This window comes from Styela clava, chromosome 8, assembly GCF_964204865.1.
Source record: "Styela clava chromosome 8, kaStyClav1.hap1.2, whole genome shotgun sequence".
Lineage (NCBI taxonomy): Eukaryota > Metazoa > Chordata > Ascidiacea > Stolidobranchia > Styelidae > Styela > Styela clava.
The window spans coordinates 18,885,158-18,905,471 of record NC_135257.1 but is presented as its reverse complement, the minus strand read 5'-3'; the positions used below and the strand labels follow the sequence as shown (position 1 = coordinate 18,905,471).

Sequence of the window (20,314 nt, the reverse complement as noted above, 5' to 3'; positions counted from 1 at the left end):
TTCAACATAAAATCGACAGACGCCCAACTACAAACGACGATTAACAGGTATTTAGTAATTATAATTATTCGAGATCTATTTCTCCTAAATCAGGAATATGGGTTTCAACTCGTTCTTATGGAGTGATCAGAAAAGGCGTGAGTCATAAACTTGATTTCAAAGTCACAAATCCATTTGAGGGCCAAATGTGTTATGCTACTGGGCGGCCTTAAGACGAATACGGATTCGGAGAACAGAGCGAATTTAACTAGTTTCTCATTTCTTTCACTAATCTGCAATATATGCACTTTCTTGAGGTTTGAATATGAACAATTCAAAGTTGAAAGAGCAGTTCTGCATTTGGAGTACACTCAAAGTATACAAACGACTGACTCTCTTAAAACCATATAACAAAGGTCCCACCGAGATTTGAACTCGGATCGCTGGATTCAGAGTCCAGAGTGCTAACCATTACACCATGGGGCCAATAATACAAGTTGTTTTATGTACTGCTTTATTGTTCATAACGGCGTCAGGTGTACCGGACATTTGAAAACGGAACACTCAAACTTTCAATTAATCCAGAATGTTAAGCCCTACAATCTGTATACTACAATGTTTACTAGAGTCCCAATTTTAATTAAAAGGATCTGATTTAAATTATTTGACAACTCCTATGTGTTTGTTAAGTGTTTTATGGTAGTGATAAAAGGACTTTGTCAGAAGTGGGATTCGAACCCACGCCTCAATTCGGAGACCAGAATTCTAACAATCCAGCTTTAGGAAAGAGTTGACTCTTGAGTCTGGCGCCTTAAACCACTCGGCCATCCTGACAACTGCTTGTAGGGTGTTATTGGTGCTCTAATAAATCATATTTCAGTCTTACAAAAACGACTCACGCGAGATACTATTTGTTTTAAAAGCATATGACTGTAAGCACTTAATACCAACTCCTGTTTGCGGTATTACTGTGTGACAGAACCAGGGAGGTATGATTATGAGTTTATATAAAATTTTTTGTCATCAAATCACAATATTCAAAAATAGCTGAGGAATTCATACCGCACAGGTCTCACAGAGGTTAGAACTCGGATCGCTGGATTCAAAGTCCAGAGTGCTAACCATTACACCATGGGGCCGCCGATATATGCGATTTGTGATAATTAAAATAATAAGAAACATTATCAAGTCGAAATTACCAACTTTCGATCAAAATTCGTTGTCGATTGGAGCCATGGCTTAGTTGGTTAAAGCGCCTGTCTAAAAAACAGGAGATCCTGGGATCGAATTCCAGTGGTGCCTTGGTCATAGGGATCCCGCAGACCATTTTGACTTAAATCTTTTCTTCTACATTCTATGAATTCAATAATTAATGTTCAGCTTTTTCGCGACCGACATACAAAGAATCGAAATCGTTAAAGTGTATACGTGATCAGTGCTTTCGGAGACAAGATTGGAAAAAATTACACCGTGATGTTCAACATGAAATCGACGGACGCCCAACTACAAACGATGGTTAACAGGTATTTAGTAATTAGAATTATTCGAGATTCTATTTCATCTAAATCAGGAATATGGGTTTCAACTCGTTCTTATGGAGTGAACAGAAAAGGCGTGAGTCATAAACTTGATTTCAAAGTCACGAATCCATTTGAGGGCCAAATGTGTTATGCTACTGGGCGGCCTTGAGACGAATACGGATTCGAAGAACAGAGCGAATTTAACTAGTTTCTTATTTCTTTCACTAATCTGCAATATATGCACTTTCTTGAGGTTTGAATATGAACAATTCAAAGTTGAAAGAGCAGTTCTGCATTCGGAGTACACTCAAAGTATACAAACGACTGACTTTCCTAAAACCATATAACAAAGGTCCCACCGAGATTTGAACTCGGATCGCTGGACTCAGAGTCCAGGGTGCTAACCATTACACCATTGGGCCAATAATACAAGTTGTTTTATGTTCTGCTTTATTGTTCATAACGTCGTCAGATGTACCGGACATTTGAAATCGGATCACTTAAACTTTCAATTAATCCAGAATGTTAAGCCCTACAATCTGTATACTACAATGTTTACTAGAGTCCCAATTTTAATTAAAAGGATCTGATTTAAGTTATTTGACAACTCCAATGTGTTTGTTAAGTCTTTTTTGGTAGTGATAAAAGGACGTTGTCAGAAGTGGGATTCGAACCAACGCCTCCATTCGGAGACCAGAATTCTCACAATCCAGCTTAAGGAAAGAGGTGACTCTTGAGTCTGGCGCCTTAGACCACTCGGCCATACTGACAACTGCTTGTAGGGTGTTATTGGTATTAAATCATATTTCAGTCTTACAAAAACGACTAACGCGAGATACTATTTGTTTTAAAAACATATGACTGTAAGCACTTAATACCAACTCCTGTTTGCGGTATTACTGTGTGACAGAACCAAGGAGGTATGATTATTAGTTTATATAAAAAGTTTTGTCATCAAATCACAATATTAAAAAACAGCTGAGGAATTCATACCGCACAGGTCCCACCGAGATTTGAACTCGGATCGCTGGATTCAAAGTCAAGAGTGCTAACCATTACACCATGGGGCCGCCGATATGTGCGATATGTGATAATTAAAATAATAATAAACATAATCAAGTCGAAATTAACAACTTTCGATCAAAATTCGTTGGCGATTGGCGCCATGGCTTAGTTGGTTAAAGCGCCTGTCTAGTAAACAGGACATCCGGGGTTCGAATCCCAGTGGTGCCTTAGTCATAGGGATCCCGCAGACCATTTTGACTTAAATCTTTTCTTCTACATTCTATGAATTCAATAATTAAAGTTCAGCTTTTTCGCGACCGACATACAAAGAATCGAAATTGTTAAAATGTATACGTGATCAGTGCTTTCGGAGGCAAGATTGGAAAAAATTACACAGTGATGTTCAACATAAAATCGACAGACGCCCAACTACAAACAACGATTAACAGGTATTTAGTAATTATAATTATTCGAGATCTATTTCTCCTAAATCAGGAATATGGGTTTCAACTCGTTCTTATGGAGTGAACAGAAAAGGCGTGAGCCATAAACTTGATTTCAAAGTCACAAATCCATTTGAGGGCCAAATGTGTTATGCTACTGGGCTGCCTTAAGACGAATACGGGTTCGAAGAACAGAGCGAATTTAACTAGTTTCTTACTTCTTTCACTAATCTGCAATATATGCACTTTCTTGAGGTTTTAATATGAACAATTCAATGTTGAAAGAGCAGTTCTGCATTCGGAGTACACTCAAAGTATACAAACGACTGACTCTCTTAAAACCATATAACAAAGGTCCCACCGAGATTTGAACTCGGATCGCTGGATTCAGAGTCCAGAGTGCTAACATACACCATGGGGCCAATAATACAAGTTGTTTTATGTTCTGCTTTATTGTTCATAACGGCGTCAGGTGTACCGGACATTTGAAATCGGAACACTCAAACTTTCAATTAATCCAGAATGTTAAGCCCTACAATCTGTATACTACAATGTTTACTAGAATCCCAATTTTAATTAAAAGGATCTGATTTAAGTTTTTTGACAACTTCTATGTGTTTGTTAAGTGTTTTATGGTAGTGATAAAAGGACGTTGTCAGAAGTGGGATTCGAACCCACGCCTCCATTCGGAGACCAGAATTCTCACAATCCAGCTTAAGGAAAGAGTTGACTCTTGAGTCTGGCGCCTTAGACCACTCGGCCATCCTGACAACTGCTTGTAGGGTGTTATTGGTGCTCTAATAAATCATATTTCAGTCTTACAAAAACGACTCACGCGAGATACTATTTGTTTTAAAAGCATATGACTGTAAGCACTTAATACCAACTCCTGTTTGCGGTATTACTGTGTGACAGAACCAGGGAGGTATGATTATGAGTTTATATAAAATGTTTTGTCATCAAATCACAATATTCAAAAATAGCTGAGGAATTCATACCGCACAGGTCCCACAGAGGTTAGAACTCGGATCGCTGGATTCAAAGTGCAGAGTGCTAACCATTACACCATGGGGCCGCCGATATATGCGTTTTGTGATAATTAAAATAATAATAAACATTATCAAGTCGAAATTACCAACTTTCGATCAAAATTCGTTGTCGATTGGCGCCATGGCTTAGTTGGTTAAAGCGCCTGTCTAAAAAACAGGAGATCCTGGGATCGAATTCCAGTGGTGCCTTGGTCATAGGGATCCCGCAGACCATTTTGACTTAAATCTTTTCTTCTACATTCTATGAATTCAATAATTAATGTTCAGCTTTTTCGCGACCGACATACAAAGAATCGAAATCGTTAAAGTGTATACGTGATCAGTGCTTTCGGAGACAAGATTGGAAAAAATTACACCGTGATGTTCAACATGAAATCGACGGACGCCCAACTACAAACGATGGTTAACAGGTATTTAGTAATTAGAATTATTCGAGATTCTATTTCATCTAAATCAGGAATATGGGTTTCAACTCGTTCTTATGGAGTGAACAGAAAAGGCGTGAGTCATAAACTTGATTTCAAAGTCACGAATCCATTTGAGGGCCAAATGTGTTATGCTACTGGGCGGCCTTGAGACGAATACGGATTCGAAGAACAGAGCGAATTTAACTAGTTTCTTATTTCTTTCACTAATCTGCAATATATGCACTTTCTTGAGGTTTGAATATGAACAATTCAAAGTTGAAAGAGCAGTTCTGCATTCGGAGTACACTCAAAGTATACAAACGACTGACTTTCCTAAAACCATATAACAAAGGTCCCACCGAGATTTGAACTCGGATCGCTGGATTCAGAGTCCAGGGTGCTAACCATTACACCATTGGGCCAATAATACAAGTTGTTTTATGTTCTGCTTTATTGTTCATAACGTCGTCAGATGTACCGGACATTTGAAATCGGATCACTTAAACTTTCAATTAATCCAGAATGTTAAGCCCTACAATCTGTATACTACAATGTTTACTAGAGTCCCAATTTTAATTGAAAGGATCTGATTTAAGTTATTTGACAACTCCAATGTGTTTGTTAAGTCTTTTTTGGTAGTGATAAAAGGACGTTGTCAGAAGTGGGATTCAAACCAACGCCTCCATTCGGAGACCAGAATTCTCACAATCCAGCTTAAGGAAAGAGGTGACTCTTGAGTCTGGCGCCTTAGACCACTCGGCCATCCTGACAACTGCTTGTAGGGTCTTATTGGTGCTCTATTTAATCATATTTCAGTCTTACAAAAACGACTCCCGCGAGATACTATTTGTTTTAAAAACATATGACTGTAAGCACTTAATACCAACTCCTGTTTGCGGTATTACTGTGTGACAGAACCAAGGAGGTATGATTATTAGTTTATATAAAAAGTTTTGTCATCAAATCACAATATTAAAAAACAGCTGAGGAATTCATACCGCACAGGTCCCACCGAGATTTGAACTCGGATCGCTGGATTCAAAGTCAAGAGTGCTAACCATTACACCATGGGGCCGCCGATATATGCGATATGTGATAATTAAACTAATAATAAACATAATCAAGTCGAAATTAACAACTTTCGATCAAAATTCGTTGGCGGTTGGCGCCATGGCTTAGTTGGTTAAAGCGCCTGTCTAGTAAACAGGACATCCGGGGTTCGAATCCCAGTGGTGCCTTAGTCATAGGGATCCCGCAGACCATTTTGACTTAAATCTTTTCTTCAACATTCTATGAATTCAATAATTAAAGTTCAGCTTTTTCGCGACCGACATACAAAGAATCGAAATTGTTAAAATGTATACGTGATCAGTGCTTTCGGAGGCAAGATTGGAAAAAATTACACAGTGATGTTCAACATAAAATCGACAGACGCCCAACTACAAACAACGATTAACAGGTATTTAGTAATTATAATTATTCGAGATCTATTTCTCCTAAATCAGGAATATGGGTTTCAACTCGTTCTTATGGAGTGAACAGAAAAGGCGTGAGCCATAAACTTGATTTCAAAGTCACAAATCCATTTGAGGGCCAAATGTGTTATGCTACTGGGCTGCCTTAAGACGAATACGGGTTCAAAGAACAGAGCGAATTTAACTAGTTTCTTACTTCTTTCACTAATCTGCAATATATGCACTTTCTTGAGGTTTGAATATGAACAATTCAAAGTTGAAAGAGCAGTTCTGCATTCGGAGTACACTCAAAGTATACAAACGACTGACTCTCTTAAAACCATATAACAAAGGTCCCACCGAGATTTGAACTCGGATCGCTGGATTCAGAGTCCAGAGTGCTAACATACACCATGGGGCCAATAATACAAGTTGTTTTATGTTCTGCTTTATTGTTCATAACGGCGTCAGGTGTACCGGACATTTGAAATCGGAACACTCAAACTTTCAATTATTCCAGAATGTTAAGCCCTACAATCTGTATACTACAATGTTTACTAGAGTCCCAATTTTAATTAAAAGGATCTGATTTAAGTTTTTTGACAACTTCTATGTGTTTGTTAAGTGTTTTATGGTAGTGATAAAAGGACGTTGTCAGAAGTGGGATTCGAACCCACGCCTCCATTCGGAGACCAGAATTCTCACAATCCAGCTTAAGGAAAGAGTTGACTCTTGAGTCTGGCGCCTTAGACCACTCGGCCATCCTGACAACTGCTTGTAGGGTGTTATTGGTGCTCTAATAAATCATATTTCAGTCTTACAAAAACGACTCACGCGAGATACTATTTGTTTTAAAAGCATATGACTGTAAGCACTTAATACCAACTCCTGTTTGCGGTATTACTGTGTGACAGAACCAGGGAGGTATGATTATGAGTTTATATAAAATGTTTTGTCATCAAATCACAATATTCAAAAATAGCTGAGGAATTCATACCGCACAGGTCCCACAGAGGTTAGAACTCGGATCGCTGGATTCAAAGTGCAGAGTGCTAACCATTACACCATGGGGCCGCCGATATATGCGTTTTGTGATAATTAAAATAATAATAAACATTATCAAGTCGAAATTACCAACTTTCGATCAAAATTCGTTGTCGATTGGCGCCATGGCTTAGTTGGTTAAAGCGCCTGTCTAAAAAACAGGAGATCCTGGGATCGAATTCCAGTGGTGCCTTGGTCATAGGGATCCCGCAGACCATTTTGACTTAAATCTTTTCTTCTACATTCTATGAATTCAATAATTAATGTTCAGCTTTTTCGCGACCGACATACAAAGAATCGAAATCGTTAAAGTGTATACGTGATCAGTGCTTTCGGAGACAAGATTGGAAAAAATTACACCGTGATGTTCAACATGAAATCGACGGACGCCCAACTACAAACGATGGTTAACAGGTATTTAGTAATTAGAATTATTCGAGATTCTATTTCATCTAAATCAGGAATATGGGTTTCAACTCGTTCTTATGGAGTGAACAGAAAAGGCGTGAGTCATAAACTTGATTTCAAAGTCACGAATCCATTTGAGGGCCAAATGTGTTATGCTACTGGGCGGCCTTGAGACGAATACGGATTCGAAGAACAGAGCGAATTTAACTAGTTTCTTATTTCTTTCACTAATCTGCAATATATGCACTTTCTTGAGGTTTGAATATGAACAATTCAAAGTTGAAAGAGCAGTTCTGCATTCGGAGTACACTCAAAGTATACAAACGACTGACTTTCCTAAAACCATATAACAAAGGTCCCACCGAGATTTGAACTCGGATCGCTGGATTCAGAGTCCAGGGTGCTAACCATTACACCATTGGGCCAATAATACAAGTTGTTTTATGTTCTGCTTTATTGTTCATAACGTCGTCAGATGTACCGGACATTTGAAATCGGATCACTTAAACTTTCAATTAATCCAGAATGTTAAGCCCTACAATCTGTATACTACAATGTTTACTAGAGTCCCAATTTTAATTGAAAGGATCTGATTTAAGTTATTTGACAACTCCAATGTGTTTGTTAAGTCTTTTTTGGTAGTGATAAAAGGACGTTGTCAGAAGTGGGATTCAAACCAACGCCTCCATTCGGAGACCAGAATTCTCACAATCCAGCTTAAGGAAAGAGGTGACTCTTGAGTCTGGCGCCTTAGACCACTCGGCCATCCTGACAACTGCTTGTAGGGTCTTATTGGTGCTCTATTTAATCATATTTCAGTCTTACAAAAACGACTCCCGCGAGATACTATTTGTTTTAAAAACATATGACTGTAAGCACTTAATACCAACTCCTGTTTGCGGTATTACTGTGTGACAGAACCAAGGAGGTATGATTATTAGTTTATATAAAAAGTTTTGTCATCAAATCACAATATTAAAAAACAGCTGAGGAATTCATACCGCACAGGTCCCACCGAGATTTGAACTCGGATCGCTGGATTCAAAGTCAAGAGTGCTAACCATTACACCATGGGGCCGCCGATATATGCGATATGTGATAATTAAACTAATAATAAACATAATCAAGTCGAAATTAACAACTTTCGATCAAAATTCGTTGGCGGTTGGCGCCATGGCTTAGTTGGTTAAAGCGCCTGTCTAGTAAACAGGACATCCGGGGTTCGAATCCCAGTGGTGCCTTAGTCATAGGGATCCCGCAGACCATTTTGACTTAAATCTTTTCTTCAACATTCTATGAATTCAATAATTAAAGTTCAGCTTTTTCGCGACCGACATACAAAGAATCGAAATTGTTAAAATGTATACGTGATCAGTGCTTTCGGAGGCAAGATTGGAAAAAATTACACAGTGATGTTCAACATAAAATCGACAGACGCCCAACTACAAACAACGATTAACAGGTATTTAGTAATTATAATTATTCGAGATCTATTTCTCCTAAATCAGGAATATGGGTTTCAACTCGTTCTTATGGAGTGAACAGAAAAGGCGTGAGCCATAAACTTGATTTCAAAGTCACAAATCCATTTGAGGGCCAAATGTGTTATGCTACTGGGCTGCCTTAAGACGAATACGGGTTCAAAGAACAGAGCGAATTTAACTAGTTTCTTACTTCTTTCACTAATCTGCAATATATGCACTTTCTTGAGGTTTGAATATGAACAATTCAAAGTTGAAAGAGCAGTTCTGCATTCGGAGTACACTCAAAGTATACAAACGACTGACTCTCTTAAAACCATATAACAAAGGTCCCACCGAGATTTGAACTCGGATCGCTGGATTCAGAGTCCAGAGTGCTAACATACACCATGGGGCCAATAATACAAGTTGTTTTATGTTCTGCTTTATTGTTCATAACGGCGTCAGGTGTACCGGACATTTGAAATCGGAACACTCAAACTTTCAATTATTCCAGAATGTTAAGCCCTACAATCTGTATACTACAATGTTTACTAGAGTCCCAATTTTAATTAAAAGGATCTGATTTAAGTTTTTTGACAACTCCTATGTGTTTGTTAAGTGTTTTATGGTAGTGATAAAAGGACGTTGTCAGAAGTGGGATTCGAACCCACGCCTCCATTCGGAGACCAGAATTCTCGCAATCCAGCTTAAGGAAAGAGTTGACTCTTGAGTCTGGCGCCTTAGACCACTCGGCCATCCTGACAACTGCTTGTAGGGTGTTATTGGTGCTCTAATAAATCATATTTCAGTCTTACAAAAACGACTCCCGCGAGATACTATTTGTTTTAAAAGCATATGACTGTAAGCACTTAATACCAACTCCTGTTTGCGGTATTACTGTGTGACAGAACCAGGGAGGTATGATTATGAGTTTATATAAAATGTTTTGTCATCAAATCACAATATTCAAAAATAGCTGAGGAATTCATACCGCACAGGTCCCACCGAGATTTGAACTCGGATCGCTGGATTCAAAGTCCAGAGTGCTAACCATTACACCATGGGACCCCCGATATATGCGATTTGTGATAATTAAAATAATAATAAACATAATCAAGTCGAAATTAACAACTTTCGATCAAAATTCGTTGTCGATTGGCGCCATGGATTAGTTGGTTAAAGCGCCTGTCTAGTAAACAGGAGATCCTGGGTTTGAATCCCAGTGGTGCCTTAGTCATAGGGATCCCGCAGACCATTTTGACTTAAATCTTTTCTTCTACATTCTATGAATTCAATAATTAAAGTTCAGCTTTTTCGCGACCGACATACAAAGAATCGAAATCGTTAAAGTGTATACGTGAACAGTGCTTTCGGAGGCATAATTGGAAAAAATTACACCGTGATGTTCAACATAAAATCGACGGACGCCCAACTACAACGATGGTTAACAGGTATTTAGTAATTAGAATTATTCGAGATTCTATTTCTCTTAAATCAGGAATATGGGTTTCTACTCGTTCTTATGGAGTGAACAGAAAAGGCGTGAGTCATAAACTTGATTTCAAAGTCACAAATCCATTTGAGGGCCAAATGTGTTATGCTACTGGGCGGCCTTGAGACGAATACGGATTCGAAGAACAGAGCGAATTTAACTAGTTTCTAATTTCTTTCACTAATCTGCAATATATGCACTTTCTTGAGGTTTGAATATGAACAATTCAAAGTTGAAAGAGCAGTTCTGCATTCGGAGTACACTCAAAGTATACAAACGACTGACTCTCTTAAAACCATATAACAAAGGTCCCACCGAGATTTGAACTCGGATCGCTGGATTCAGAATCCAGAGTGCTAACCATTTCACCATGGGGTCAATGATACAAGTTGTTTTATGTTCTGCTTTATTGTTCATAACGTCGTCAGGTGTACCGGACATTTGAAATCGGATCACTTAAACTTTCAAATAATCCAGACTGTTAAGCCCTACAATCTGTATACTACAATGCTTACTAGAATCCCAATTTTAATTAAAAGGATCTGATTTAAGTTATTTGACAACTCCTATGTGTTTGTTAAGTGTTTTATGGTAGTGATAAAAGGACGTTGTCAGAAGTGGGATTCGAATCCACGCCTCCATTCGGAGACCAGAATTCTCACAATCCAGCTTAAGGAAAGAGGTGACTCTTGAGGCTGGCGCCTTAGACCACTCGTCCATCTTGACAACTGCTTGTAGGGTGTTATTGGTGCTCTATTAAATCATATTTCAGTCTTACAAAAACGACTCACGCGAGATACTATTTGTTTTAAAAATATATGACTGTAAGCACTTAATACTAACTCCTGTTTGCGGTATTACTGTGTGACAGAACCAGGGAGGTATGATTATGAGTTTATATAAAAAGTTTTGTCATCAAATCACAATATTCAAAAATAGCTGAGGAATTCATACCGCACAGGTCCCACCGAGATTTGAACTCGGATCGCTGGATTCAAAGTCCAGAGTGCTAACCATTACACCACGGGGGCCGCCGATATATGCGATTTGTTTTAATTAAAATAATAATAAACATAATCAAGTCGAAATTAACAACTTTCGATCAAAATTCGTTGGCGATTGGCGCCATGGCTTAGTTGGTTAAAGCGCCTGTCTAGTAAACAGGAGATCCTGGGTTCGAATCCCAGTGGTGCCTTAGTCATAGGGATCCCGCAGAACATTTTGACTTAAATCCTTTCTTCTACATTCTATGAATTCAATAATTAAAGTTCAGCTTTTTTCGCGACCGACATACAAAGAATCGAAATTGTTAAAGTGTATACGTGATCAGTGCTTTCGGAGGCAAGATTTGAAAAAATTACACGGTGATATTCAACATAAAATCGACAGACGCCAAACTACAAACGACGATTAACAGGTATTTAGTAATTAGAATTATTTGAGATCTATTTCTCCTAAATCAGGAATATGGGTTTCGACTCGTTTTTATGGAGTGAACAGAAAAGGCGTGAGTCATAAACTTGATTTCAAAGTCACGAATCCATTTGAGGGCCAAATGTGTTATGCTACTGGGCGGCCTTGAGACGAATACGGATTCGAAGAACAGAGCAAATTTAACTCGTTTCTTATTTCTTTCACTAATCTGCAATATATGCACTTTCTTGAGGTTTGAATATGAACAATTCAAAGTTGAAAGAGCAGTTCTGCATTCGGAGTACACTCAAAGTATACAAACGACTGACTCTCTTAAAACCATACAACAAAGGTCCCACCGAGATTTGAACTCGGATCGCTGGATTCAGAGTCCAGAGTGCTAACCATTACACCATGGGGCCAATAATACAAATTGTTTTATGTTCTGCTTTATTGTTCATAACGTCGTCAGGTGTACCGGACATTTTAAATCGGATCACTTAAAGTTTCAATTAATTCAGACTGGTAAGCCCTACAATCTGTATACTACAATGTTTACTAGAGTCCCAATTTTAATGAAAAAGTATCTGATTTAAGTTTTTTTGACAACTCCCATGTGTTTGTCAAGTGTTTTATGGTAATGCCTGAAGGACGCTGTCAGAAGTGGAATTCGAACCCACGCCTGCATTCATTCGGAGACCAGAATTCTCACAATCCAGCTTAAGGAAAGAGGTGACTCTTGAGTCTGGCGCCTTAGACCACTCGGCCATCCTGACGACTGCTGGTAGGATGTTATTGGTGCTCTATTGAATCATATTTCAGGCTTACAAAAACGACTCATGCGAGATACTATTTGTTTTAAAAGCATATGACTGTGAGCACTTAATACCAACTCCTGTTTGCAGTATTACTGTGTGACAGAATCAGGGAGGTATGATTATGAGTTTATATAAAAAGTTTTGTCATCAAATCACAATATTCTAAAATAGCTGAGGAATTCATACCGCACAGGTCCCACCGAGATTTGAACTCGGATCGCTGGATTCAAAGTCCAGAGTGCTAACCATTACACCATGGGACCGCCGATATATGCGATTTGTGATAATTAAAATAATAATAAACATAATCAAGTCGAAATTAACAACTTTCGATCAAAATTCGTTGGCGATTGGCGCCATGGCTTAGTTGGCTAAAGCGCCTGTCTAGTAAACAGGAGATCCTGGGTTCGAATCCCAGTGGTGCCTTAGTCATAGGGATCCCGCAGACCATTTTGACTTAAATCTTTTCTTCTACATTCTATGAATTCAATAATTAAAGTTCAGCTTTTTCGCGACCGACATACAAAGAATCGAAATCGTTAAAGTGTATACGTGATCAGTGCTTTCGGAGGCATGATTGGAAAAAATTACACCGTGATGTTCAACATAAAATCGACGGACGCCCAACTACAAACGATGGTTAACAGGTATTTAGTAATTAGAATTATTCGAGATTCTATTACTCTTAAATCAGGAATATGGGTTTCTACTCGTTCTTATGGAGTGAACAGAAAAGGCGTGAGTCATAAACTTGATTTCAAAGTCACAAATCCATTTGAGGGCCAAATGTGTTATGCTACTGGGCGGCCTTGAGACGAATACGGATTCGAAGAACAGAGCGAATTTAACTAGTTTTTAATTTCTTTCACTAATCTGCAATATATGCACTTTCTTGAGGTTTGAATATGAACAATTCAAAGTTGAAAGAGCAGTTCTGCATTCGGAGTACACTCAAAGTATACAAACGACTGACTCTCTTAAAACCATATAACAAAGGTCCCACCGAGATTTGAACTCGGATCGCTGGATTCAGAATCCAGAGTGCTAACCATTTCACCATGGGGTCAATGATACAAGTTGTTTTATGTTCTGCTTTATTGTTCATAACGTCGTCAGGTGTACCGGACATTTGAAATCGGATCACTTAAACTTTCAAATAATCCAGACTGTTAAGCCCTACGATCTGTATACTACAATGCTTACTAGAATCCCAATTTTAATTAAAAGGATCTGATTTAAGTTATTTGACAACTCCTATGTGTTTGTTAAGTGTTTTATGGTAGTGATAAAAGGACGTTGTCAGAAGTGGGATTCGAATCCACGCCTCCATTCGGAGACCAGAATTCTCACAATCCAGCTTAAGGAAAGAGGTGACTCTTGAGTCTGGCGCCTTAGACCACTCGGCCATCTTGACAACTGCCTGTAGGGTGTTATTGGTGCTCTATTAAATCATATTTCAGTCTTACAAAAACGACTCACGCGAGATACTATTTGTTTTAAAAACATATGACTGTAATCACTTAATACTAACTCCTGTTTGCGGTATTACTGTGTGGCAGAACTAGGGAGGTATGATTATGAGTTTATATAAAAAGTTTTGTCATCAAATCACAATATTCAAAAATAGCTGAGGAATTCATACCGCACAGGTCCCACCGAGATTTGAACTCGGATCGCTGGATTCAAAGTCCAGAGTGCTAACCATTACACCATGGGGCCGCCGATATATGCGATTTGTTTTAATTAAAATAATAATAAACATAATCAAGTCGAAATTAACAACTTTCGAGCAAAATTCGTTGGCGATTGGCGCCATGGCTTAGTTGGTTTAAGCGCCTGTCTAGTAAACAGGAGATCCTGGGTTCGAATCCCAGTGGTGCCTTAGTCATAGGGATCCCGCAGAACATTTTGACTTAAATCTTTTCTTCTACATTCTATGAATTCAATAATTAAAGTTCAGCTTTTTCGCGACCGACATACAAAGAATCGAAATTGTTAAAGTGTATACGTGATCAGTGCTTTCGGAGGCAAGATTGGAAAATATTACACGGTGATGTTCAACATAAAATCGACGGACGCCCAACTACAAACGATGGTTAACAGGTATTTAGTAATTAGTATTATTCGAGATTCTATTTCTCCTAAATCAGGAATATGGGTTTCAACACGTTCTTATGGAGTGAACAGAAAAGGCGTGAGTCATAAACTTGATTTCAAAGTCACGAATCCATTTGAGGGCCAAATGTGTTATGCTACTGGGTGTCCTTGGGACGAATACGGATTCGAAGAACAGAGCAAAATTAACTAGTTTCTTATTTCTTTCACTAATCTGCAATATATGCACTTTCTTGAGGTTTGAATATGAACAATTCAAAGTTGAAAGAGCAGTTCTGCATTCGGAGTACACTCAAAGTATACAAACGACTGACTCTCTTAAAACCATACAACAAAGGTCCCACCGAGATTTGAACTCAGATCGCTGGATTCAGAGTCCAGAGTACTAACCATTACACCATGGGGCCAATAATGCAAATTGTTTTATGTTCTGCTTTATTGTTCATAACGTCGTCAGGTGTACCGGACATTTTAAATCGGATCACTTAAAGTTTCAATTAATTCAGACTGGTAAGCCCTACAATCTGTATACTACAATGTTTACTAGAGTCCCAATTTTAATGAAAAAGTATCTGATTTAAGTTTTTTTGACAACTCCCATGTGTTTGTCAAGTGTTTTATGGTAATGCTGAAAGGACGCTGTCTGAAGTGGAATTCGAACCCACGCCTGCATTCGGAGACCAGAATTCTCACAATCCAGCTTAAGGAAAGAGGTGACTCTTGAGTCTGGCGCCTTCGACCACTCGGCCATCCTGACGACTGCTGGTAGGATGTTATTGGTGCCCTATTGAATCATATTTCAGGCTTACAAAAACGACTCATGCGAGATACTATTTGTTTTAAAAGCATATGACTGTAAGCACTTAGTACCAACTCCTGTTTGCAGTATTACTGTGTGACAGAATCAGGAAGGTATGATTATGAGTTTATATAAAAAGTTTTGTCATCAAATCACAATATTCAAAAATAGCTGAGGAATTCATACCGCACAGGTCCCACCGAGATTTGAACTCGGATCGCTGGATTCAAAGTCCAGAGTGCTAACCATTACACCATGGGGCCGCCGATATATGCGATTTGTGATAATTAAAATAATAATAAACATAATCAAGTCAAAATTAACAACTTTTGATCAAAATTCGTTGCCGATTGGCGCCATGGCTTAGTTGGTTAAAGCGCCTGTCTAGTAAACAGGAGATCCTGGGTTCGAATCCCAGTGGTGCCTTAGTCATAGGGATCCCGCAGACCATTTTGACTTAAATCTTTTCTTCTACATTCTATGAATTCAATAATTAAAGTTCAGCTTTTTCGCGACCGACATACAACGAATCAAAATCGTTAAAGTGTATTCGTGCTTTCGGAGGCAAGATTGGAAAAAATTACACCGTGATGTTCAACATAAAATCGACGGACGCCCAACTACAAACGATGGTTAACAGGTATTTAGTAATTAGAATTATTTGAGATTCTATTTCTCCTAAATCAGGAATATGGGTTTCAACTCGTTCTTATGGAGTGAACAGAAAAAGCGTGAGCTATAAACTTGATTTCAAAGTCACGAATCCATTTGAGGGCCAATTGTGTTATGCTACTGGGCGGCCTTGAGACGAATACGGATTCGAAGAACAGAGCGAATTTTACTAGTTTCTTATTTCTTTCACTAATCTGCAATATATGCACTTTCTTGAGGTTTGAATATGAACAATTCAAAGTTGAAAGAGCAGTTCTGCATTCGGAGTACACTCAAAGTATACAAACGACTGACTCTCTTAAAACCATATAACAAAGGTCCCACCGAGATTCAGTCAGTCAGTCAGTAGTTTATTTTATCACATACCAAAAGTACACAATAGACAAAAATAACTACGAATCACATATAAAACAATACTTTCAGTGTGAAGGGAGGCGCGATAAACCAGAAGAGGTTATCGAGCAGCGTCAACCTGGGGGAGTGAGTCTAAAAATTAAATCATAGTGAGAAAAAAGTCAAACATGATACTAGTAAAAGTCGTGAATAATAAATAAAATAATAAAGTCGAAGACGGCCTTTTTACACATTTAAGTGACCGATATCACGGTGTCACTCTAGTTAATATGAGAATGCGACTCCCGACACCACTGGTCGAGGTAGCCATGGTAACAGCAGTTGGTTATTGAATAACAAACAGAAAGATAAAGTCGAGTTAGTTATTCCAATCGATGCGTAAATAGTGTTATATTTTGACGCCGTACCGAAGTACGGCATAGGAAGGTAGAGACCGCCGGAAAGTATAAGTGAATTCAGTAGCACTCAGAATTTGAGTGATTTTTAAATATAAAATCGTAGGTCTCTACCGAAGGTGAAGGCAGATGTAAACATGAAAATGTGACAAAAATGGGCAAAAAAAGCGCTAAAAGGAAAGCATTTTTCTGGTAAATGCTAAGCTATCAATCATAGGATAGATCCAGTACAAAAGCGCATGAGACAACAAAATGCACTAGAAATATACAAATAGGATGATGAGAACCACTATAGTACCGGTAAGGTATCATGCTATATTAGTTAAATAAAGCTGCACTTAGTAAATACCAATAATTGATAATAATATCTTAATAAATAACAATAATACGAGTTAACGCTTGTAGTATTAAGAGATAGTTGTTTTATTAACTCAAAGATAGGCACTTGTGTGTGACTGTATGACCACGGAAATCTGAGTTAGATTGGAGGTAAGAAAACTGGCGATAAATAAAGCAGTTCAAAAATTCTATAAGATTGCGCACATCATCATATATAGAGTATAACAGGAATAGGGATGAATTATGATGATTCCACAGTAACATTGCAATATATAAAATACAACAAGCATTTAACAGCAAATAAACAGGTCTCTTCATTACAGGCAGGCTGTGGATCGAGTTGAATATGACCTTGATGGACACAAAGCAAGGATAAAATATGAAACAGCGACTTGGAAAATTCAGGTGGGTTGGTAAGAGGAAATCAGGAATTTTTTATAATTAAATTTGAAAGTCATGTAAGATGACTCACGTAGGTCTTGGGGTAGACTGTTCCAAATTGAAACACCTTGATATTTCAAAGAATTTTGGAATTTGCTTAGTGAGAAGCGAGGAACAAAAAATTACTCTTTGTTGAGGAGCGGGTGTTAAATTTATGCACTGAAGTTAGGGTGAGAAAATACTGGTCGAAAGCCGCTGGCAATTGATTGTTTTGGAATTGGTGCATAATCTTAGAGATTTCTAGTTTGTAGATGTCATGTAATTTTAGTACTCTATGCTTATAATATAGATTGTTTAAATTGGAACGTAAAGGTGCCCAAGAAAGGATTCTAATGGCCCTATTTTGTAAGACTTCCAATTTACGCATGTTTACTTTAGCTGTAGAACCCCATGCCGCTATGGCATACTGAATGTGGGCCTGAAAAAGTGCGAAGTAAATGGTTCTTAGTGTGGTATCCTGTAAGTAATATCTAAGCTTACCCAGGATCCCTACCGTTCTTGATAGTTTTCTATGCAAATCAGCAGTGTGGGTGTTCCACTTTAATTGGTGGTCGATATTGAGTCCTAGATATTTATAAGACTGGACTACTTCTAAATTTCTGCCATTGATTCCAATTGCGAGGTTGGGGTATCTAGTGTGAGATTTTGAACTGAACACCATTACTTTTGACTTATCTTTATTCACTGTTAGCTTGTTGCATAACATCCATTCATAAATTTTATTTATTTTCATTGTTCATATTTAGCTGGAGTGTAGTCGGATCCTTCGCGCTGGTGAGCAAGCATGCATCATCTGCAAATAGTTTACTCAAAAGATTCGAGCTGTTGGAAAGGTCGTTTATGAAACATAAGAACGCTAATGGGCCAACTACTGAGCCCTGAACAATTCCGCAGTGGATGGGTAACATTGGGGATCTATGGGGACCTATTTCAACAAATTGATACCGGCCTGTCAGGTAACAGTTTTCCTGCATTACCCCTAAAACCGTAATGCCTTAACTTGTGAATGAGAATAGAGTGGTCTACGGTATCGAAAGCCTTTTTTAGATCTAGGAAGGCACAACAAACATACTCGCCTTTGTCTATTTTATCATATATAAATGATGTCAGATCAAGGATAGCATGACTGGTGGAGTGTTTGGTCTGGAATCCAAATTGACATTTGTTTATCAAACTGAATTGAGTACAATAGCTCATCATTCTGGTATACAACAACTTTTCTATTATGATGCTAATTGAAGATAAAATAGAGATTGGTCTATAATTTGAAGGGTTGTTTTTTTCCCGCATTTAAAAATTGGTATAACTCTAGCAAGTTTTAATGAAGAAGGAAAAGTTTTAATGAAGAAGGAAAAGAAAGATTTGAACTCGGATCGCTGGATTCAGAGTCCAGAGTGCTAACCATTACACCGTGGGGCCAATAATACAAGTTGTTTTATGATCTGCTTTATTGTTCATAACGTCGTCAGGTGTACCGGACATTTGAAATCGGATAATTTAAACTTTCAATTAATCCAGACTGTTAATTCCTACAATCTGTATACTACAATGTTTACTAGAGTCCCAATTTTAATTAAAAGGATCTGATTTAGGTTATTTGACAACCCTTATGTGTTTGTTAGGTGTTTTATGGTAGTGAAAAAAGGACGTTGTCAGAAGTGGGATTCGAACCCACGCCTGCATTCGGAGACCAGAATTCTCACAATCCAGCTTAAGGAAAGAGGTGACTATTGAGTCTGGCGCCTTAGACCACTCGGCCATACTGACAACTGCTTGTAGGGTGTTATTGGTATTAAATCATATTTCAGTCTTACAAAAACGACTCACGCTAAATACAATTTGTTTTAAAAGCATATGACTGTAAGCACTTAATACCAACACCTGTTTGCGGTATTACTGTGTGACAGAACCAGGGAGGTATGATTATGAGTTTATATAAAAAGTTTTGTCAACAAATCACACTATTCAAAAATAGCTGAGGTATTCATACCGCACAGGTTCCACCGAGATTTGAACTCGGATCGCTGGATTCAAAGTCCAGAGTGCTAACCATTACACCATGGGACCGCCGATATATGCGATTTGTGATAATTAAAATAATAATAAACATAATCAAGTCGAAATTAACAACTTTCGATCAAAATTTGTTGGCGATTGGCGCCATGGCTTAGTTGGTTAAAGCGCCTGTCTAGTGAACAGGAGATCCTGGGTTCGAATCCCAGTGGTGCCTTAGTCATAGGGATCCCGCAGACCATTTTGACTTAAATCTTTTCTTCTACATTCTATGAATTCAATAATTAAAGTTCAGCTTTTTCGCGACCGACATACAAAGAATCGAAATCGTTAAAGTGTATACGTGATCAGTGCTTTCGGAGGCAAGATTGGAAAAAATTACACCGTGATGTTCAACATAAAATCGACGGACGCCCAACTACAAACGATGGTTAACAGGTATTTAGTAATTAGAATTATTCGAGATTCTATTTCTCCTAAATCAGAAATATGGGTTTCCACTCGTTCTTATGGAGTGAACAGAAAAGGCGTGAGTCATATACTTGATTTCAAAGTCACGAATCCATTTGAGGACCAAATGTGTTATGCTACTGGGCGGCCTTGAGACGAATACGGATTCGAAGAACAGAGCGAATTTAACTAGTTTCTTATTTCTTTCATTAATCTGCAATATATGCACTTTCTTGAGGTT

At 38.2% G+C, this 20,314-nt stretch overlaps 29 non-coding genes across 29 annotated transcripts; 8 read left to right on the top strand and 21 right to left on the bottom strand.

The window, feature by feature from the left end:
- Positions 1-393: 393 nt before the first annotated feature.
- Positions 394-465, bottom strand: Trnaq-cug (transfer RNA glutamine (anticodon CUG)). The gene has a single exon. It is a non-coding gene; the product is annotated as a tRNA-Gln (tRNA).
- Positions 466-696: 231 nt separating this feature from the next.
- Positions 697-813, bottom strand: Trnal-caa (transfer RNA leucine (anticodon CAA)). The gene is made up of 2 exons: positions 776-813; positions 697-742 (listed from the first exon to the last, which is right to left on the bottom strand). It is a non-coding gene; the product is annotated as a tRNA-Leu (tRNA).
- A 394-nt stretch (positions 814-1,207) lies between these two features.
- On the top strand, positions 1,208-1,281 carry Trnaf-aaa (transfer RNA phenylalanine (anticodon AAA)). The gene has a single exon. It is a non-coding gene; the product is annotated as a tRNA-Phe (tRNA).
- An 871-nt stretch (positions 1,282-2,152) lies between these two features.
- Positions 2,153-2,269, bottom strand: Trnal-caa (transfer RNA leucine (anticodon CAA)). The gene is made up of 2 exons: positions 2,232-2,269; positions 2,153-2,198 (listed from the first exon to the last, which is right to left on the bottom strand). It is a non-coding gene; the product is annotated as a tRNA-Leu (tRNA).
- A 1,331-nt stretch (positions 2,270-3,600) lies between these two features.
- Positions 3,601-3,717, bottom strand: Trnal-caa (transfer RNA leucine (anticodon CAA)). The gene is made up of 2 exons: positions 3,680-3,717; positions 3,601-3,646 (listed from the first exon to the last, which is right to left on the bottom strand). It is a non-coding gene; the product is annotated as a tRNA-Leu (tRNA).
- A 394-nt stretch (positions 3,718-4,111) lies between these two features.
- Trnaf-aaa (transfer RNA phenylalanine (anticodon AAA)) lies at positions 4,112-4,185 on the top strand. The gene has a single exon. It is a non-coding gene; the product is annotated as a tRNA-Phe (tRNA).
- Positions 4,186-4,753: 568 nt separating this feature from the next.
- Positions 4,754-4,825, bottom strand: Trnaq-cug (transfer RNA glutamine (anticodon CUG)). The gene has a single exon. It is a non-coding gene; the product is annotated as a tRNA-Gln (tRNA).
- Positions 4,826-5,056: 231 nt separating this feature from the next.
- On the bottom strand, positions 5,057-5,173 carry Trnal-caa (transfer RNA leucine (anticodon CAA)). The gene is made up of 2 exons: positions 5,136-5,173; positions 5,057-5,102 (listed from the first exon to the last, which is right to left on the bottom strand). It is a non-coding gene; the product is annotated as a tRNA-Leu (tRNA).
- Positions 5,174-6,509: 1,336 nt separating this feature from the next.
- Positions 6,510-6,626, bottom strand: Trnal-caa (transfer RNA leucine (anticodon CAA)). The gene is made up of 2 exons: positions 6,589-6,626; positions 6,510-6,555 (listed from the first exon to the last, which is right to left on the bottom strand). It is a non-coding gene; the product is annotated as a tRNA-Leu (tRNA).
- A 394-nt stretch (positions 6,627-7,020) lies between these two features.
- Positions 7,021-7,094, top strand: Trnaf-aaa (transfer RNA phenylalanine (anticodon AAA)). The gene has a single exon. It is a non-coding gene; the product is annotated as a tRNA-Phe (tRNA).
- A 568-nt stretch (positions 7,095-7,662) lies between these two features.
- Trnaq-cug (transfer RNA glutamine (anticodon CUG)) lies at positions 7,663-7,734 on the bottom strand. The gene has a single exon. It is a non-coding gene; the product is annotated as a tRNA-Gln (tRNA).
- Positions 7,735-7,965: 231 nt separating this feature from the next.
- Positions 7,966-8,082, bottom strand: Trnal-caa (transfer RNA leucine (anticodon CAA)). The gene is made up of 2 exons: positions 8,045-8,082; positions 7,966-8,011 (listed from the first exon to the last, which is right to left on the bottom strand). It is a non-coding gene; the product is annotated as a tRNA-Leu (tRNA).
- Positions 8,083-9,418: 1,336 nt separating this feature from the next.
- Positions 9,419-9,535, bottom strand: Trnal-caa (transfer RNA leucine (anticodon CAA)). The gene is made up of 2 exons: positions 9,498-9,535; positions 9,419-9,464 (listed from the first exon to the last, which is right to left on the bottom strand). It is a non-coding gene; the product is annotated as a tRNA-Leu (tRNA).
- A 233-nt stretch (positions 9,536-9,768) lies between these two features.
- Positions 9,769-9,840, bottom strand: Trnaq-uug (transfer RNA glutamine (anticodon UUG)). The gene has a single exon. It is a non-coding gene; the product is annotated as a tRNA-Gln (tRNA).
- A 1,383-nt stretch (positions 9,841-11,223) lies between these two features.
- Positions 11,224-11,296, bottom strand: Trnaq-uug (transfer RNA glutamine (anticodon UUG)). Its single transcript has one exon. It is a non-coding gene; the product is annotated as a tRNA-Gln (tRNA).
- Positions 11,297-11,385: 89 nt separating this feature from the next.
- On the top strand, positions 11,386-11,459 carry Trnat-agu (transfer RNA threonine (anticodon AGU)). Its single transcript has one exon. It is a non-coding gene; the product is annotated as a tRNA-Thr (tRNA).
- Positions 11,460-12,027: 568 nt separating this feature from the next.
- Trnaq-cug (transfer RNA glutamine (anticodon CUG)) lies at positions 12,028-12,099 on the bottom strand. Its single transcript has one exon. It is a non-coding gene; the product is annotated as a tRNA-Gln (tRNA).
- A 587-nt stretch (positions 12,100-12,686) lies between these two features.
- Trnaq-uug (transfer RNA glutamine (anticodon UUG)) lies at positions 12,687-12,758 on the bottom strand. Its single transcript has one exon. It is a non-coding gene; the product is annotated as a tRNA-Gln (tRNA).
- Positions 12,759-12,847: 89 nt separating this feature from the next.
- Trnat-agu (transfer RNA threonine (anticodon AGU)) lies at positions 12,848-12,921 on the top strand. The gene has a single exon. It is a non-coding gene; the product is annotated as a tRNA-Thr (tRNA).
- Positions 12,922-13,792: 871 nt separating this feature from the next.
- Trnal-caa (transfer RNA leucine (anticodon CAA)) lies at positions 13,793-13,909 on the bottom strand. Its single transcript has 2 exons — positions 13,872-13,909; positions 13,793-13,838 (listed from the first exon to the last, which is right to left on the bottom strand). It is a non-coding gene; the product is annotated as a tRNA-Leu (tRNA).
- A 233-nt stretch (positions 13,910-14,142) lies between these two features.
- On the bottom strand, positions 14,143-14,214 carry Trnaq-uug (transfer RNA glutamine (anticodon UUG)). The gene has a single exon. It is a non-coding gene; the product is annotated as a tRNA-Gln (tRNA).
- An 89-nt stretch (positions 14,215-14,303) lies between these two features.
- Positions 14,304-14,377, top strand: Trnat-agu (transfer RNA threonine (anticodon AGU)). The gene has a single exon. It is a non-coding gene; the product is annotated as a tRNA-Thr (tRNA).
- Positions 14,378-14,945: 568 nt separating this feature from the next.
- On the bottom strand, positions 14,946-15,017 carry Trnaq-cug (transfer RNA glutamine (anticodon CUG)). Its single transcript has one exon. It is a non-coding gene; the product is annotated as a tRNA-Gln (tRNA).
- Positions 15,018-15,250: 233 nt separating this feature from the next.
- On the bottom strand, positions 15,251-15,367 carry Trnal-caa (transfer RNA leucine (anticodon CAA)). The gene is made up of 2 exons: positions 15,330-15,367; positions 15,251-15,296 (listed from the first exon to the last, which is right to left on the bottom strand). It is a non-coding gene; the product is annotated as a tRNA-Leu (tRNA).
- A 233-nt stretch (positions 15,368-15,600) lies between these two features.
- On the bottom strand, positions 15,601-15,672 carry Trnaq-uug (transfer RNA glutamine (anticodon UUG)). Its single transcript has one exon. It is a non-coding gene; the product is annotated as a tRNA-Gln (tRNA).
- Positions 15,673-15,761: 89 nt separating this feature from the next.
- On the top strand, positions 15,762-15,835 carry Trnat-agu (transfer RNA threonine (anticodon AGU)). The gene has a single exon. It is a non-coding gene; the product is annotated as a tRNA-Thr (tRNA).
- Positions 15,836-19,260: 3,425 nt separating this feature from the next.
- Positions 19,261-19,377, bottom strand: Trnal-caa (transfer RNA leucine (anticodon CAA)). The gene is made up of 2 exons: positions 19,340-19,377; positions 19,261-19,306 (listed from the first exon to the last, which is right to left on the bottom strand). It is a non-coding gene; the product is annotated as a tRNA-Leu (tRNA).
- Positions 19,378-19,605: 228 nt separating this feature from the next.
- On the bottom strand, positions 19,606-19,677 carry Trnaq-uug (transfer RNA glutamine (anticodon UUG)). Its single transcript has one exon. It is a non-coding gene; the product is annotated as a tRNA-Gln (tRNA).
- Positions 19,678-19,766: 89 nt separating this feature from the next.
- On the top strand, positions 19,767-19,840 carry Trnat-agu (transfer RNA threonine (anticodon AGU)). The gene has a single exon. It is a non-coding gene; the product is annotated as a tRNA-Thr (tRNA).
- The last annotated feature ends 474 nt before the right edge of the window (positions 19,841-20,314 follow it).